Consider the following 17,240-nt stretch of genomic DNA (forward strand, 5'->3'; position numbering starts at 1 on the left):
TGCCTGTAGATTTGCAGGGAGGGCGATTAATCGAGTCTGCTGGAGCATGCTTATTAACGTGCTCCAGTAACCTCCACATCTTGTATAGCAGTGTCCCCACGCTTCAAAATGGCAGTGGGAGCATTTTATCTAAAGCTCATTCAACAAGCTTTAAATGAAAGCACCCCCACTGCCATTTTGAAGTACGGGGATGTGGATACATGAGACACTGTGGCCTCTTTAATTAGAGCAGCTCTCACTGAGCCACTCTAACTAAAGCACCTGCCCCACCCCCAAAGCACATGTAAAAAACACCCCAACTTGCCACTGTGCCCTGCCTTAAGCCCAGTTACAGAGATGCTGGTCCAAGAAAGGTCTCTCCTGAAGTAGTTTTTCCAGTTTCATCCTCCTTGTTCATCTCATTTTGGTGTAGCTACAGGTGGGGAAGGGGAAGTTGTAGCTGCAGCTTGCTGATGCAAAACTGTAGCCAGAACTGCCCAATCACCTGGTGGTCCACTTGCCAAACTGCAACATCTGCACAAGCCACTGCAGATGACTGACTGCCAGTCTGAGAGGTGCATTAGGACTTTCAAACTGGTGCTTCCTGACTGAAAAGAGAGAGATCCTGGGATGTCAAGAGAGGAGTTTTAGAGTTTGACCCCTGATTGTGGAACACATAACTTCTGGCTAGTTTCTAGTAGTTATCATATCATCTATGCACTCTGGGATGACCAACCCCAGAGCGCCCAGACCCCAACAGCAGTGCAAAGGACAGCTAGATACTCATCTACAATACTTATTGCACCGTTTGGAGAAAATCTCCATGATGCAGATGCAATGACTGACAGTGATTCGGATACTGCATGCCAGTATATATAAAGCAGCTCCAACAAAGATTCTCACTTCTGAGTAAACCCCCTCAAGGGGACAGCCTTCTGGCTAACATTCCAAACGCTCAGCCATGGCAGGGTTCAAACAGCCGTATTTTTTTCCAAACCAACTTGCCACAAAAATAGCTGCCTGTTTTCCTAACACCGCATATTTGTCTGAGGCCATGGCTGGGCCGGATTCAGTCCTGTACTGTGACAAATTTTTATGCAGAACAAGGCCATGGTTTTAAAGTCCTTGCAGGACTACAAAACTAGAAGCACAAATCTTTTCAATGATGAAAAGCCCCCAGTTTCCCAATGGGACTTTCACATGCTCAAAACTCTGTAAGGTCCTGAGACAGCAGACTTCAAAACAGCCATTTTTAGATATGGAAAAGTTACTTCAGGCCAACTATAGAGGATTTAATTTCTTCCTCTGTCCCCTATGGAGTTCAACTCACTGTATTGAAATCAATTAATTTTATGGGCAGAGAGATACCAAAAAAAAAAAAAAAAAGTCTCAGTGGAAAAAAAAAAAAAAAATTAACAAACCGTTAATCTCTAGAACATGCCTATAACGCAGTGGTTCTCAACCTTATCAGACTCAAGGCACCCCTTACTGGGCTCAAGGCAGTGCTCTATAACTTTTGAGAATGAAGTGGGACCCAATTAAAAAAAATTCTAATATAATAAAGGGCCTAGTCTATGTGTCTGTCTCTCCGTAATGCTTCTGGCTAACTGTGCATGTGCTGCTAAGATGGCAGGCAGCAATTGGCTGAGCAGCCCAGGCTGTGCGGGCCCAAGTTTCCACCGCTGCCAGAGAAGTTTGGCAGTGGGGAACACGTCCTAGCTGCCTGAGAAGCAGGGCTTCCCCCACGCCTCCCTGCCTTAGGGCGAAGGAGAGGATCATGGTGGTGGTGCCTGCCCGCCACCCAGCCCAAATGCCCCCCAGAACAGCTGGCAGGGAGGGGGTGGCGGTGGGCAGGGTGGGGAGCAGGGAGGCAGGTGGACACGGGCCAGGCAGACCCAAAGCAGCAGGGGGGAGGGGGGAGAGTAGGGCTGGACCCAAAGAGACGGGAGGACGGGGAGAAGTGGGGTTTGACCTGACACGGTGGGGGGAAAGAGGGAGGAGCAGGGTCAGACCCAAAGTGGGAGGGTGTGAGGGGGGAGCAGGGTTGGACCTGAAGCACTGGGAGGGGGGTCAGGGTGGAACAGGACAAGACCCAGAGTGGTGGCACAGGTGTGGAGCAGGGCCAGACAAGGAGTGGCGGGGAGGATGCAGGGCTCTGTCCCCACTGGTCCCCCACCCTGGTTATTCTTGATGGACAATTTGCTAGTTTATTTATATATTACAGTGCTTACCTCCTTGCGAAGGGGCTGGGCAAGGGAGGATGGAGGATGGGCCAGACAAGGACAAACTTGAGCCTGCACTTATCTGCTTATCTCTTCACACCTCTCTCATCTCTGTGGCATCCTTCAAAGGATATGGCAAAGCGGTGCCACAGCATCATGGTTGCAAATTGCTGCTATAATGCTTTATTTCCTCTGGTTCACATAGCTTTCATTAGTAATAAAACCATTCCAAACTCATATGGCCTTCATACCAAATTATAGCAGTTTTTATTCTGTCCAAGACCCCTCAATCCTGTAAAGTCCAACAATATACATGATGTAGTCAGTTATAAAATAACAGGTCAATTTAGAACAATAAACTCATAGAAAATTAGGGTTGGAAGGGACCTCAGGAGATCATCTAGTCCAACCTCCTGCTCGAAGCAGGATCATTCCCAACTATCATCCCAGCCAAGGCTTTGACTTCAGAACTTCCAAGGATGGAGACTCCACAACCTCTCTGGATAACCCATTTCAGTGCTTTATTACCCTCCTGGTGAGAGTGTTTTCCCAATATCTAACCTACACTTTCCTTGCTGCAACTCGAGACCAATGCTCCTTGTTCTGTCATCTGCCACCACTGAAACCAGTCTAGCTCAAGGGCTGGCAACCCCCAGCATGCATGCCAAAGCATGGCATATTAAGACATTCTGCCAGGCATGCTAGCTTTCCACAGCTGGCCTAGGCTCTGGCCAGGCCCCGAGTTGCTTGCAGCAGGCAGTGGAAAAGCTACAGATGAGTCCCCTGGGGTCTGTGGAGCCCCTGCCCGGCTTGTTGCCTATGATGGATGTATGCGCACCTTGGGACAGATGGCAGGGTAGCCATGAGGGGCCAGATCCTTCTTGTGGCAGTGCAGCCCCGGCCCCTTCCCCACTGTACCTTCCCTGAGGCACATGTACACCCACCACCAGCAATGAATTAGGGCTCCACAGACTCCAGTGCAGCTGCTTGCATCCTCCCCATTGCCTGCTGTGAGCAGTCCGAGCTCCATGGTAGGTGGCAGGGGCCTGCCCAGAGCCTGGGAGTCCAGAAGCTGCAACCAGCTCACCTGGGGTCTGTGGAGTCCCAGCCTAGTTTATTGCTGGTGGTAGGTGCACATGCACCATCAGTGTGGGTGGTGGGGCTGGGGCTGCACTGCAACAAGGTTCAGGCCCCTTGTGGCTCCCCCACCACTTCCCCTCCCCATTCTCTCCTGCCTTCTTAAGTGGCATCATAACCCTTCCCTTCTGTCCCTTGCCCACTGAACTGCTTCCTTTCCCAATCTAAACCATAACTAGTAATTCCTTCCCCTCCCATCCATTTTGTTTGCCTGGCACACCAACATCTTACAAGTGGACATTGGGTTTTTTTTGGCAGTCTGCCCAAAAACATTGCTGACCCCTTGTCTAGCTCCATCCTTCTTGTAACCACCTTCAAGTAGTTGAAAGCTGTTATCAAATCCCCTCCCCCTCAGTCCTCTTCTCCAGACTAAATGGAGTCTAAATCATCTCTTCTGATCCTCACCACCATTTGCATTTTCACAGACCTGTATTTTGCATATTGGCTTCTATTCAACCATGGAGAACACAAAACACCATCAGGCTTTATGTAATCGACCGTGCCGTACACCAGTGCATCTGGTTTGCATGGCTTTTTCAGACATTGACATTGCTCAGGGAGAAGATGGCCTACTATCGAGTCAGATTCCAGAGGGTTCTCAGGGGTTCTAACCTGCCATGTCTTTGCTGTAATAAATGTATTTAGTAGGGAGGAAGATGTATGTTCCATCCCTCCTGGTCCCATCCTTTGATCTTCCTGTCAGTCTTCCTATTTTTGGGGCTCTGCCTCCCCTGCACCCTACTTAAAGTCAACAGTGATGTTGAGTCCTGGTCTTCTGGGTTTGGTTAGGGTATCGTTACATGTGTCTTGGCCTTTTGTATCAGTATAAATGTATACAGATATCAGTTCACCCCACTCTGCTTAGGCCATAGTGGGACTGGCCTACCCCGGATTACCTTGTCTCCCGGCATCAGTTCCACTCTCCTTGGCTTGTAATCACCATGGAGTGGACAACTGTCTCTCTGGAGGTCCCTGGTGGGTCCAATCCAGTTGGGAGACATCAGGAGTCCATGGCTCCAATTCAGGTGAGTAATATAGTCCTTTTGGGCTTAAATCATCTCCAAAAGCCCCTTCCTGGGGCTGCCACCACTTTCCCTCAGTGGGGTTTTGCTCTACTCTGGGCTGCTTGTTGCCCACTGGGGAACCCATTTTCAGTTCCCCCTGCCTTTTGTCCAGCAGGGTTTTTATTCCCTTTTCAATGGGCTGGCTGGCAAATCAGCACCGGCACGCAGCGATAAAATGTGCCCACACCTCCCAGGTTGGCTGATTTTTGCTTTTTTTTTTTTTTTCCTCTTCTGGCGTGGTGTTCTCTCCAGCTATGGCTCTGCACCTGCTGCTCCTCCAGCTTGGCATAGCTTTGCACTGGCTCTGCTAGTCTTTCCTCCCAGGTAAATTCTCTTCTGGGGTTCTATTTTTGTCACTCTCTCCCTTATGCCTAAAGAAGTGCATTTGTGCACAAAATCTTGCAAAGAATAATTTTGCCAGCTGTTTAGTTGGTCTAATAAAAGATACCGCATCTACCCAAAGAACCTTGTCTGCCAATAGCATATAGAACACTCATTTAACCTTATGCAGTTCATTCAGCTGCTTTTCTTTTATAAAAAGGAATCCTTTGATTGTGATTGTTTTGTTTAGGTTTCGTAAAAGTACCATCAAAAGATGTGGAAATGGCCAGCCCATATTTATCCACTGACAGCACATTTGGAGTTGACTGTTTGCACCAGTGTACCAGGACCCAGAAGCCAGGGAACAGAAATACAATGAAATTTCCTTCAGTTGTGGGGGTTCTTACATGGCACTACCTACCCTGCATGCCTTTCCTGCTTTGGTCCAGCTGCCAAGTGCATTCTCAACAACTGGTGCTTGTATGTTTCTTGCTATCAGTCAGTAGAGACTGGGGGCATGCAAAGCAGGCCCTATTCAATTCAGATTCTGATTCAGTTAAAATCAGGGACAGTGATTCGACTCATTGATTCAGATCACTGTCCCTGATTTGATTTGGCAAAATCCAAATCTGAAGATTCAATGCTGATTGGGACATATAGACACAACTTTAAACGTTTTTTCTAAATACCTTGAGGTACCAGGCCCTGCATGCTGCCCGGTGGACCCAGAAGTGGACTGGAAGTGCTTCTGGTCCACTTCCGGGTTTGCTGCTGAGTGCACTGGGGAGCCCCCTGCACTTCTATGGGACACTCCATGCACCCCAGCATCTCAGCATTCATGAGCCGCCTGCTACATAAAGGTACGTAGAAAAAAAAATTTAAAGCTGTGTCTATGCCCGAGTTGCCGAATCTCTCCGAATCAATTTGGAGGGTTCCGATTCAATTCGGAGACAATGAAGGGTCCTCTGATTCGATTTGGATTCAGAGATTCAGCCACCAAATCAGGCTGAACCTCTGCCGAAATGAATCAGGAATCAAAGCTTTGCACAGCCACAGCAGAGACACATTTGTCCAAACCATTTGCTGAGAAGGATTTCAAGCTTGGGAAATGGAATTCATAAATACAGGAAGTCAAACATAGCATAAATGTCATTTTTGGGTTCTGGGTTAAATATGCAAGTCTTTGGATCATACATCTATTTATTTTTCTATAGGTAGAGCTTTCATACAATTATCTATGTCCTTTTAAAACTCACCATTCTTTCTTGTTCTGAACCACAATTCATGTACAATTGTATCTCATCACTGAAAAAAAGTCAGCCAAACCAAACATACACCTCTTTGCCCACTAAGCACAGATTTGCATCTGGCAATGTTGGTTATGCACATAAAATAAGGTAATTTCAAACAAAGTCTGTCCATTCTAAGATGATCACCTCCCTAAGGGAGCATAAGCACTTGGCTGAATCTCATTCATGAAACACTCCCACACGATAGCAAGTATTGTAAGGTTCCTCCTGTGCTGTTGCCTGGGTCCGCTCTGTAAGACTCAGGCAGGCTCCTGCCCTAAGTACACTGACGCAGTTACTACTGATCAGGGTCAGCTGACCCTCAGGCTCCTTCCCCAATTGGTTCTGGAGCTGCATTTAAGGAACCCTTCAGCACCTGAGCTGTGCTGCACAACACATGGGTGTTCAGTTTCTGAATAGTTTTTTTGTCCTAGCAATACCTCCAATTTCCCTAGTTCCTGACAGGTCCTTCAGCTTGCTCCTAGATTTTGGCCTCTCTCCCTACAGATCTGCTTCCTGATTCCTGACCCTAGTATGGATTACTCTTCAGACTCTTACTCCCTTCCTGGCCTGGCATACTGGTTTCTGACATATGGCTTCTGAACCTTACCCCTGCAACCCCTCAGTGTCATGCCTAGTTCTACCTCCTAGGGCAGCTGGCCTGGTTTACCATGACAAATGGCCCTGTGGTACCTCATTGCTTTTAGAGACTCTTGGAAGAAAAATTGGTAGAGCTGTTAAATTAAATTCCTCTGTTACATAACAATGAAGGTGACATAAAACAGGGATCCTGGTTTTCGTCAATTAAAAAAAATCCCCAATTTTCAGATATAAAAAGAGTAACCCAAAATCCACATTTTTCCACAATTAAAATGAAACACCATATAGTGTTTCTGTCTTGTACTGTTCAACGTCTTTATCAGTGATCCGGATGTGGGTGTGGAAAGCACGCTATCCAAATTTGCTGACAACACCAAGATGTGGGGCGAGGTGGGCATGCTGGAGGGGAGGGACAGAATCCAGCTAGATCTAGACAGGTTGCAGGAGGTGGGTGGATGAGAATAGGATGGAGTTCAATGCAGACAAGTGCAAGGTACTGCATCTAGGGAGAAGGAACCAGCAACACACCTATAGGCTGGGGAATACCCTTCTTGTCAACACCGTGGCAAAAAGGGATCCTGGAGTCATTGTTGAATGCAGGATGAACATGAGCTGCCAATGCGAGGAAGCAGTCAGCAAGGCTAACCACACCTTGTCATGCATCTACAAATGCATCACAAGCAGGTCCAGGGAGGTGATCCTTCTCCTGTATGTGGCATTGATCAGGCCACAGTTCAAGTACTGCATCCAGTTCCGGGTGCCGCACTTCAAGAGAGATGTGGCTAGCATTGAGAGGGTCCAGAGGAGGGCCACTTACATGGTCCAGGGGCAGCAGGCCAAGCCCTACAAAGAGAGGCCGAAGGGCCTGAATCTATTCAGCCTCCACAAGAGAAGGCTGAGAGGGGACTGGTAGCTGTTTACAAACTCACCAGGGGGACCAGCAGGAATTGGGGGAGGCTCTGCTCCCCTGGGCACCACCCAGGGTTACTAGGAATAATAGCCACAAATTGCTAGAGAGAAGGTTCAGGCTGGACATCAGGAGACATTACTTTATGGTTCCAGGGCTGCCAGGCTCTGGAATAGACTCCCAAGGGAAGTGGTGCTCTCTTCTACCTTGAGGGTCTTCAAGAGGAGGCTGGATTAATATTTGGCTGGGGTGTTATGACCATGGCACTTGTTCCTGCCCAGAGCAGGGGGTCAGACCTGATGATCTGTTTAGGTCCCTTCTGACCCAAAGCACTATGAAATGATGAAATTTGGGATACTTCCTGTTCAGAATAGTTGCAAACAAAGCTATTCAAGGATCTCCCCATTTCCAAAAAATCAGATACAGGATTGAATCCTTGAGAGAACATTCACATGACAGTTATGTCTTTTTGATTAGTCGGACTGCTAAATAATTGATCTTCCCCAATAAGTATATATGACTGCTTGATTATGCATGCATACTCCTACAGAAGCATAACCTCTTGACAAAAGTGAGTGGGAGTATTGAGCTTGATCCTCCCTATTTATATAAAATGTTGTTGTATTTTATTTTAGAACTTGGATGGTTGTTCCTCTCAGAAAATGTGGAAACAATTTAAATACAAGTTGTGTTGCCCTAACCTCCAGTACATTTATACATGCCTGGGTATCCCTTGAAGACCATGGGCCACAAGTCTGACAGTGTTTGAAATGGGTCCCTAGTTCTTCTAGGAAACACCTTTAATCAAAATGTTATAGGTACAAGGATAGCAAGTGGCACTCAACACACACACTGTTGCTCTTTCTGGAGAGACACCAGAATTTATGCTGGGATTCTGACATACAGGTTTAGGCTCTGCATGTATAGTTAACAGTCAAGCCTCAACCATTCCTGAAATTATCTTGGGTAAAATCTGGATGATGGCACCACAGAAGAACAGAATCAGAAAATTAGGGTTGGAAAGGACCCCAGGAGGTCATCTAGTCCAGCCCCCTGCTCAAAGCAGGACAATCCCCAACTACATCATCCCAGCCAAGGCTTTGTCTGGCCAGGTCTTAAAATCCTCCAAGGGTGGAGATTTCACAGCCACTCTGGGTAGCCTGTTCTAGTGCTTACTCTCCTTATGAGAGTTTTTCCTAATATCCAACCGAAACTTTCCTTGCTGCAACTTGAGACCATTACTTCTTGTTCTGTTATCTACTACCACTGAGAACAGTCTAGCTCCATCCTCTTTCGAACCCCTCTTCAGGTAGGGGACGGTTGCTATTAAAACCTCTGTCTTCTCTTCTCCAGACTAAGTAAGTCCATTTCCCTCAGCCTCTCCTCATAACTCATGAGCTTCTGTCTGCTAACCATTTTCTTTGCCCTCTGCTGGACTCTTCAATTTGTCCATATTCTATCCTTTCTGTGAGGGTGAGGATAAAAAAACTGGACACTATTTCAGAATGAAGTAATGTAAATCACACAAATTGTAACAATTTCACCAGTGGTAACAGATGTTCTTGAACAGTCAGTATTATGGAAACGGACGATATAAAATTATTTTTAAAGCAGGAAAGCTTTGGCTGCCTGAGAGTTGAGAACTGTTCCTGTGAATTCCAGTAGCTGAACTTCCTGAGGTTGACTATGAAGCCTAATAGTTGGAGAATTAAGTGCACAACTATGGAAATCAGATGAGCCAAGTGTCTCCCAATTACCTGGACCTTAACAGTTAGTCAGATTTGCAGACCTCATTCTATATATATGCTTCTACTACTAATGCAGGAGGCAGGGATTTTTTTGGGTGATATCTTGGACTTACTGTATGGTTGGGATAGACTTAGAAAAGCTTTCAAATGTGAAGTATTCTTCATCAGGTCTGAGGAAAGAAGCAGGTACAGTAATTATTAGAAACAACATGCAGGTCTATGAAACTAGAGAAGAGAGAAATTCCCAGGGGTAGCAGACAAGCAATTAACAGAAGCAAAGATAGCTTGATTAGTGAAAGATCAAGACCTTTCAAAAGGGAATGAGATTCTCCTGCATAGCTGTGTTGCATATATGGAGTTATGCATGATAGCTGGAGGGCTGAAGATGGGTTCCCTGGAGATGATGCTGTTCCTTGCACAGGCTTAGAAAAAAAAATGTTGCTGGTTCTTTCTCCCCACCCCCCAGTTGTGGATTTTCCATTGTATCATCAAAATCCATTGCTTACTATTCGCAAACATTTTGTATATTTCTAGTGGTCAAAAGGCTGAAGGGAAGCACTCTGAAAAAATAATGATTTCCTGATCTCAGAATGAAGCACTGGGTAGAATGACAAAAGGAAGCAGGCAAACTCACTCAAAGATAATGAACTAGTCTAATGAAGGTCAGATGGTAGTAGAAGCTATGAGGAATCTGATGTGTATATATGTTCACTGAGATCTAGTACAAGTCACCAGTCTTCCTTCTTTTTTTTCGAATTAGCAAGTATGGCAGTGAAGATCGCACTGCCAACCCCAAGGAGTACCCAGGTCCTGGAGGAAAGGGCCTTGAAGACCCCAAAAAATGCTGAAGAAGTTGCTCTGGGCACAAGCACTTACCTTGCTGCAAATGAGAGGAAAAAGGGTGGGATGCACCAGGACCACAGATGTCAAGATTTACCAGCTCCTGCTGACTCCAGTTGGCTGGGTGCTTGATGGAGAACATCATAAAAACATACCCAGCAACAGCTGCTAGAGAGAGAGGGAGATACAGAGAAGGAATAAATTAGGGAGGAGACAAAATGCTTGGATTATGCCCCTGTAGGGGCAGAGGAAGAGAGTAGGAAACTCCCTCCTTTTGAGGCTCAGAGAGTCTCTCTACTTGCCTAAATCCAGAAGTTGGAAGAAGACATGCCAGCATTCAGAGGACTGACATCCATCTGGTTGAGAGGACCTACAGAACCAAAGAAAATGACTAACCATGAGTAGTGGTGTTGCATGGCCAGTGACTGGGGAGAATCCCAAGACCAGCTATCCTGCAACCCACTTGAGGGTATTTCTTGGATTAAAAAGGGCCATATCTGGGCCCCATGGCTGTGCACAATTAATCTGTCCTAGCTCAGGAGCAGAGACCAAGTCAATACAGAGAACTAGCAGTTAAGCCACATGATTAGGGCCAGACTCAAGTCAGCATACGCATTGCCTTTGCTTGCCTATGACCCTAAAGCAGGTCATTGGATGCAAAAAACCACAGCCAGCCATGGGTCCACAACAATTTAGGCCAGCAAGCCTTCCTCCTTTTCTTACATTTACATCAAGTTGTGGTGGGTGAGATAGAGCAGCTGTGCTGTTAAAGACCGGATTTTAAATACCTGCTGGGACCCAAGAGCTAGCACATACCTAGTCTCACTAAGTGAGTGGACTCAAAGCGCAATTCGTTTACAGCAAGTATGATGAATAAAGCTGAAGGCACTAATGACGTGAACAGATGTAAAATTTGAAATCTTCCATGTGCCTAATGAAGCACTTCACAAATAGCTGTTCTGCTTCAAAAATAACCCTGGAAGAAAGAGGTACAACTTTGAAGGGCTTCACTGTGAAACATTTCATGTTACATTTGCAACCTCCAGCAGAGTACAGTAGGAATTTGGTCAGTCTTTCACATCCCACTGAGGCAGTACCACCCTCTTCCCAGTGGAGGGACTGAGTTGGGCTCAGGCAGAAGTGGGGCAGGATCAGCTGCATGGGGTAGATGGCGGTGGCCCAGGAGGGAGGGGCGACTAGGAGGGGTAGTTATGGGGGAACTAAGGTGAATTTTGGGGTGACTATAACCCTCCCAAAGCCCTCACCTCACATCTGCCTCTGGATGATACTTGTAAATAAGCTACCTGAGATCTAACTAGATATATAGCTTGCAGTAACTCAGATGCATGATCAAAGGCTACCCCAGCCACCTTGTTTGCTCCATGGGATTTCTCCGATACTACTCAACTCTGTACCCTATTCCAACCTTACTCCATGTAACCAATAAAGTTCTCCTTTGTACTTAGCATGGGAGACTGATCGGGAGTGGGTCTAGATTATGCCTTGAGGTCCCCTTGGTTCGGCTGACTAAGGGAGACCACTACGTGTGCTTCTGACTGAGGGAAGCATCCCAAGTTCTTGAAGCGAGTCAAGTACCCTCGAAGGCTACTAGGCCTGTGTTTCCCAGGGGACACCGCGCCAGAATCAAGCCCGTCCCTGGGTGGTGGCAGCAATATCCCCAGGCTAGTGGGTGTGCTCCAGGAAGGGGGTCAGTGTGAGGGAGTGGGGCCTAGGAGCAGCCCTGAGCTCCCTAGCACCCCCTACCATCACTCTGGGCTGTACTCAGCACCCTCGGTTTTTCTCGCCCACCACGACTTTGATCTTAAATGGTTAAATGGGATGCTACCTTTACTCCCCTAGTGAACAGTATGTGTGTTCTTGCCCCTACTCCAAATGGGGTGCTTCCATGCACCCCTCCCTTAAGGGGTATGCATGCCTCCAAACCTCCCTTTTAGCACGCCCCAAGCCTCACAGCTGTTCCGTGGGACGTTGTGCGATCCCTCGCCCCTCTGGTGCTCTCTCTCTCAGGCACCCTGGGCTCCTCGCCCGTCTGGCACCCCTGGGCCGGGCTCCTCTCCACCAGCAAGCTCCCGGCACCCCCGGGTCTGTCTCGCCGATGTCTGGCTACTGCCGGCGCCCTTCGGGCCTGGCTCTAAGCCACCGCCCTGTACTGGGGCCTTGCCCCCTCTGGGGCCGCTACCACGCTCCCTCTCTGCCCCACTCTGGGGCCTTGCCCCCTCTGGGGCCGCTACCACGCTCCCTCTCTGCCCCACTCTGGGGCCTTGCCCCCTCTGGGGCCGCTACCACGCTCCCTCTCTGCCCCACTCTGGGGCCTTGCCCCCTCTGGGGCCGCTACCACGCTCCCTCTCTGCCCCACTCTGGGGCCTTGCCCCCTCTGGGGCCGCTACCACGCTCCACACACTAGGGGCACAGGCGACTGCCACCGTGCCTGTCCCCTTGACCCTTCTGTGGGTCTGGTTGCCCCCACTGGGCACAACACCACCCTGATAGGCTGGGGTCTGCAACCCCGCACACCGTGCCTCCCCAGCACAATACTGTGTCTCTCCAGCACAGACAATAGTGCCCCACTGGCACTGTGCCCCTACTGGGCACCTGGAACCCCCAAGCTGTTGGGGAGCCCCACTGAGGCCTCCTCACTCCCCTACAGCCTCACCCAGATAACTGCAACCAAACTCAAGCCACCCAACTATAACATAAACCACAGAGTCTCTGTGCTCCGAACATAAACTCCAAGCCCCTCACCAGGCTCTCAAGCCTACCTCCCTTTAGGGCATTCTTGTTCCCAGCATCACTGCAGCCAGTCAGCGTGGTAAGGCTGCAACTCCTAACTCAGCCACAGAGCTCCTGCAGCAGTCAGAAAGGAACTACTGGTCAGGCTCTGGCCTGTTTATAAAGGCCCGGCCCTGCCCCCTTCTGGCCACCTGACCCGCTGGTTGCCCTAGCAACCCACAGCTGCGCTGCCCTGCTGATTGACAGCTCTGTCAAACCACACCTGAGCTCCCCTGGTGACTGACAGCTCACCTTCTGTCCTCTCTCAGGCACGGAGCACCCCAGTGCCTCCGTGACAGTTGGCCAGACATGAGGCACCCCCAGGGAGGCACTTGGAGCCTGGAAGGTGGTTGGGTGCAGAGAGGTGGGTGGCTCAGCACAGAAGCACCCCCTATTGGCCCGCGACAGAGGTAATGAACTTCCTTACCATCTGGGGCAACAAGAATTCCTAGCACTCACTCCAGATGCACTGCTACAATTGGGCTATCTATGAGTACATTGCCCCTGAAATGGTAAAACCACAATTGACACCAGCAATTTGGTCAACGTCAGAGTGATGAAGGTGTGGTATAAGGCTTGAGACACCAATTAGATCTTCAGCTCTTGATGACTTGAACAGTGGGGGCTAACCTTCTTAACAGGCATGTCACAAATTAGCCCTGCACCCTTTCCCAAGTACCATTCTGCTCCCCTTCCTTACCTGATCTGCTGCTATGCTTGGTACTTCCTATCCTGTGCTCTCTGCCTGATCTCCTGCTGTGTCTTATGGTCCCTTCCCTATCTGCTGTTCATCCCCTCCCTGATCTGCTTTATACCACACACAGAGGTGGCCTGTGCCACTTGTAGCACACATGCCACAAGTTGGTCACCCCTGTATTAGAATGTAGGCTGTAGCAATGGTCAGTGACTGACAGATAATACCAGCAGGTGCAGGCTGTAGATCTAACACAAGCCTAAGTTATTAATAAAATGTCCTTAAACTTATATATCCTCAATAGACCTTTATTTAAGCCATAAGCAGTAGCTTGGGAAAGAAGAATTATCTGTTAATCAAGGTCCTTAATATTAGGCTAGAAAAGGAAAATCTGAGTAGCACTTGGGGTTGCTTCATACTTTACCTCCTCTGTCATTTAAAATATTCCAAAATCCTGCACACAGGGTATGTGAGCACAAGGGGGAATTGTGTGTAGAGATATTTAAAAAAAACAATATAATTGTACCAGCAGATAGCTTAAATAAACTATTGAATCAATGGTAGATGTGCAGCTGTACAGAGGGCATAATATTAGCTTCAAATCTAATTTATTGCTGAACAAGCAAATGTATAAAAGACTATTTTTTATTTATTTTTCATCAATACGATTCATACATCTTAACAGACTTTTGAGTTACACAAGCACTCCCCTGTGAGGTATGTAGTTTTTATTTTTAGGTTTCAGTTAGGTGCATGGACACACAAAGGTATAGTGATTTTTCTTTGAGTTGAAGAGTGAAGGCTAAAGCCTAGGACAGAACATCACAGTTTTGACTCTCAGTCTTATTTTAACAGTTAGCCATACTTGATCCATTGAAATTGATTAGAACTGAAACTATAATGGTGACAGTTTTGCTATAGTAATCTGAACTATTAGTAATCTAAAAAGGATAGACATTTTTTCTATATTCAAATTTACTCATAAGCCTGGACAGAGATGAGCTAAAATAAAAGATATTTACCTTTTGTCCTAAAAAGTCTAGGTCAGATAAGAACTTCTAATTCCAGCATGCTGCCAAGAGGAGACAATCTCTGTTCTGTTTACTAGAACTTGCCTTGAATCCAGTGCAGCTGACAAGAAAAAAACCAACACCGCTGTCTGCCTGCTACTGCTTCCCCTACCTGCTGCAGCAGTGTGTATGTGGAGGGGGGGATGGTTAATTTAAGACAACCCTCCAAAAATTTGATTCTATATATGGAAATCATAACAAATTTATAAATTATGTAACTTCTAATCTAATTATTGGGGGTAGGGGAGGAAAGAAGTGGATGTGACATACCTGACTTCAGCAAGGCTTTTGACACTGTCTCCCACAACATTCTCATTGACAAACTAAGGAAATACAGATTACATTAAAGTACCATAAGATGGATGTGTAACTGAGTAGAGGAGCACCTAAAATGCATGTGCTCTTTGATCATACAGTCCTTTCACTTGCTAAAACTATTATGGCTAGTATCTGCACTGCACTGCATTGTGCAGTACAGAGATACTGAAATGCTTTAAACCAGTGGTTTTCAATTTTTTCAGTCAAGGTAGCCCTCTATCACTTCTTTTAATGTGGTGGCATCCCCAGTTGAGAGCAACTGTTGGTACTACCTCAGCTTACGTCAGTGCTTCTTAACTGGGTAATGCTACTTCCAGGTAAAACTGTCCTGTGCATCTTCTGTACAGTCAGCCTGGGAAGGGCTGTGGCATGTGTGCACGCTCCTACATGACGGTTCTCTGCTAACTCTAATGCAGGCAGGAAATCTGTCTCATGCTCCAGCCCCTCCTGGTCTAACCCTGCATGTTGTTTCCTGGAAACAGAGGTGCAAGGGACAGGTAGAACTGTCACCTGGTCTTCTCTTTCCAGGAGAATCATGGCTGGTGGGGGGAAGCAGACTGGGAAGGGCTACAGCACAAGCCAGCTCTCCTGCCTGCTTTAGGGTTATCACAGAGCCCTAATTTAGGAGGCGGGCACATGTGCCACAGCGTTGCCCACAGAGCAGTTTTACCTGACTGCTGCAGCAGTGGCAGCACCTGTCACAGAAATCCTGAGTGGGGCCTTGCAACACCTCAGGATCCTGCAAGACCCTAATGGAGAACCACTGCCCTAAACAAACTACCTGAGGTACTGAAAGCAGAAAACAATAATAATTTGGAGCATGGATTGGAGTTAGAATACTTACCACTCTGAGATTGTTCTGTAAACCAGTTTATCCCTGTCTGAAAGTCAGTTTATGCCTTCCTATGGGGAATCCCCTTAAAAACCTTTATAAATATTCATGGAGGAAGAGGGGAAAACTCATTTAGAATTGAAATTTGGACTGTGATTCAAGATGTGAACTTCGGTTGCCTGTTGTATACTCAGCAAAGATACAAAATAGGAAGCGATACATTCAAAATAAAAGTCTTCGTTTATAATGGATGCAGTAATTAAATTGTTTATTTAAAATGTTTTTGCTTCACTTGAAAATAATTCTAGGTAAAACTAGTATGCCAGTTAAATGTTTTTTTCTACATACCTCTAGGTAGCAGGCAGCTCATGAACGCTGAGATACTGGGGCGCGTGGAGTGTCCCACAGAAGCATGGGGGGCTCCCCAGTGCGCTCGGCAGTAGACCTGGAAGTGGACCAGAAGCACTTTCAGTCCAATTCCAGCTCAGCGACATGGTGCCTCCTGCCTCTGGGGGGGCACCTGGGGTCCCCTGTGGCTGACTGCCACCTAGTAGATAGAATATTTCTGTCCCACATGCTCCCAGATACTGTTTCAGCAGCAGTTTGACTCAACATCCATGTTCATTGCTTGTTTTAAGAGAAGAAAACACACACTTCAAATATAGGATGTAAAGAGGCAACACAATTTATATGGCCCAAACATTTTCACAGAATGAACCTCTAGGAAATCAGATACAAATAGTAACCCTGAATCTCACGTTTCAGATTATATCTACAACACTGGGCGTGCAGCTACATGAGATGCTTTACTCAAGATTAGAGCAAATTACTGTGCAGTAAGCATCACCATCTACATGTACAGATGTGCTTACTGTGCAGTAATTTGCTCTAATAACAAGTAAATTTGCTACCTGTAAATACAAGTAGCAAATTTACTTGGGAGTAATTACTGTGCAGTATAGCATGTGTAGATGGCTGACTGGGAGAAAATGTGCTCCTTATCAGCCAGGTAGCAGGGGGAAGGAGATTTCCCCCTATGCCTGGAAGCTGCCTGCTGCCTAGGCAGGCTCTACTATCAAAGCCTGGGTGGGCATAATGTCCCCCTACCCCATCAGCAGGGAGCTTCATGATTATGATCACTTAGTGGGGGATGAGAGATTCTGATCTGTTCTGCAATTGTGAGCTTGGGTTGGGAAAAATCATCTCCTAGACCCCACTCTTCAATTGCAGAGTGGGGGCTGGGAGCCATCTGCTGCCCTGGCAGCAGGCAGCTCCTGGGGGCAGGGAGCAATCTCTCAGCCCTCACCAAAAGACAGCTATCTTCTGGCCCCCTGCTCCCTGCCAACCCCTGGGCTAGCACCCAGAGGGAGCCTAGAGCTGCCCCTGGCTGCTGCAGGGGATGGGAGAAGACTGCTTGCTGCACAAGGCT

The 17,240-nt window shown here is 47.3% G+C and overlaps 1 protein-coding gene across 1 annotated transcript in view; it reads right to left on the minus strand.

Annotated features, from left to right (window-relative positions):
* Positions 1–17,240, minus strand: part of MIDEAS (mitotic deacetylase associated SANT domain protein) — a 155,727-nt gene that overhangs the window by 101,698 nt on the left and 36,789 nt on the right. The window contains exon 3 of the mRNA XM_090033309.1: positions 10,144–10,272. The gene's annotated coding sequence lies outside the window, so the exon portion shown is untranslated. The remainder of the gene's footprint in view (positions 1–10,143; positions 10,273–17,240) is intronic.

The sequence above is a fragment of the Crocodylus siamensis genome, chromosome 2, assembly GCF_052110815.1.
Source record: "Crocodylus siamensis isolate JL-2025a chromosome 2, ASM5211081v1, whole genome shotgun sequence".
Taxonomy (NCBI): Eukaryota; Metazoa; Chordata; order Crocodylia; family Crocodylidae; genus Crocodylus; species Crocodylus siamensis.